This window comes from Frankliniella occidentalis, unplaced genomic scaffold, assembly GCF_000697945.3.
Source record: "Frankliniella occidentalis isolate FOCC.00 unplaced genomic scaffold, Focc_3.1 Scaffold256, whole genome shotgun sequence".
Classification (NCBI taxonomy): domain Eukaryota; kingdom Metazoa; phylum Arthropoda; class Insecta; order Thysanoptera; family Thripidae; genus Frankliniella; species Frankliniella occidentalis.
The window spans coordinates 181,746-183,646 of NW_026267382.1; positions in this window are offsets into that span (position 1 = coordinate 181,746).

Consider the following 1,901-nt stretch of genomic DNA (forward strand, 5'->3'; position numbering starts at 1 on the left):
CGTGCCCCGCCGCACCCCGCTACTACTGACCTAGTAAGTGGGTAACGCTACTACTGCATGTCCCGTCTGCGTCCATATTAGTACACGGGCCGGGGATGCAGGCCCCCCCCCCTTCCCACCCCCGTCTTCAGAGTTAAGGGGTTGTGCCTAACTACTCGAATGATGAACGCATTTAAACTACAAATGAAGTTAAACACATCCCCCAGTGCATGGTAAAGACGAGTCCTGGGAATCCTGGGAGAGGTGGAACGCCAGTGGATGCCCTGGAATCAAGCACCAGGGGATCTACTGGAAAACCCAGGACTCTGAACTCTGGGCACGGCAGGGCGTTCCGGGGCGTGGTGGGGCGGGGCGCGGGCGCCACCAGGGGCGGCCGGGAGCGGCTTGGCCTGACATTGAACGCAGCGAGCGTGGCGGGGGGCGGCTTGACGTGTTATTGAACGCGGCTTTGAACGCGGCGTTTCGTGCGGAACTGAGCGCGACAAGCGTGGCGTGACAATCGTGGCAGGGCGGGACGCGGCGGGCGGGCGGCTGGGGCTAGTGGCCCTCCTGTGAGAGGTGCGCAGAGCTGGCCGTGAGAGTTCCATGGGGCCGGAGACACCCTGTGCGAGCCTAGAACTAGGAGAAATTGCGCGCCTACTTCGCCCATATTAATCGTTGTCTTCAACAGATTTTGGCTGAGAACGGGCGACTTTTATAGTTTATGAGCTCCTGCAAGCCTAACATTTAAAATAAGTCATGTCCCGCGGCGATGCGAAGAGAATTGCGAGAGAAATTGATATCTCAAAACTCGAGGTGGAGAGCAAGAGGTTCTGGTGGCTCGTCTGCTACTAGCCTCGCGCATGGCGATTTCGGGGCTCGCGGCGCCCAGGGAACTCTCAGCCGCTCTGATTGGCTGCCGCTGCCGCTCGACAGCTCTGCGCACCTCTCACAGGAGGGCCACTAGCTGGGCGGGGCGGCCTGACGTGGTATTTAACGCGGCTTTGAACGCGACAAGCGTGGCGTGACAATCGTGGCGGGGCGGGCGTGGCGGTGCAGTGTTATATTCAGTTACGAAAAGTCTACCGGGGGCGCCGGCGTGGCGTAGCGTGGATCCGGTGCGGGAGACCGCAGCGATCCACGCTCCGCCACGCCGCTAGACCCCAGTCTATGCGCCGGGGCGCGCCGCCCCCGGTAGACTTTTCGTAAATGAATAAAACACAGGTAGGGCGTGGCGGGCGCGGGGTGCGTGGCGGGGCGCGGCACGGTGCGTCGTGCGTCGCAGTGCGGCGGGGCGGCGGGCTAGAAGTCTCTCTACGGCGGGCGCAACGGGCGCGGTGGCCGCAGCGGGTGCGGCGGGCGCGACGGACGCGACGGGCGCGGCGAGCGCGGCTGCGTGCTGCGTGCCCTACGCCACTACGCCGGTCTATTTTTAGCAGATGATACATTATACAGAACTGAAAATAATAATACTTTACTTAACTATGTATCATTGCTTGTACTACGTCTTGCAAAAGAAACGGACCTCTGCTGCGGGACTACTCCGCGCTCCGGCTCGGGCGACAGACGGACACCGGCTGCCCCGTTGCCGCTGTGCACAAGGGCGGGGGCGGGGGGCACCGACTGCACTGCCGGGCCGGCGGGGCGCGCTGGAGGGCTCGGCCTGCCTGGCCTGGGCACCATTGTTTCGTGGTGGAGCAAATTTCCTGTAGTTCAGTTATGCCACTAGAACTGCCCCCCACCCCCACCCCCCAATGCGCGCTTGTCGTTAATGTGTTAATTTCTTTTCGTTTACCTACCTACCTGGGTGTGCAAGTGCGACGAGGCACCCAGATAGGGAATGCCCTCGGTCTCCTGTACTGCATTCCTATATTACAGGGTTACAGTCTTAAAGCACTAGTGGGTGCTTAAAGACAACAGTC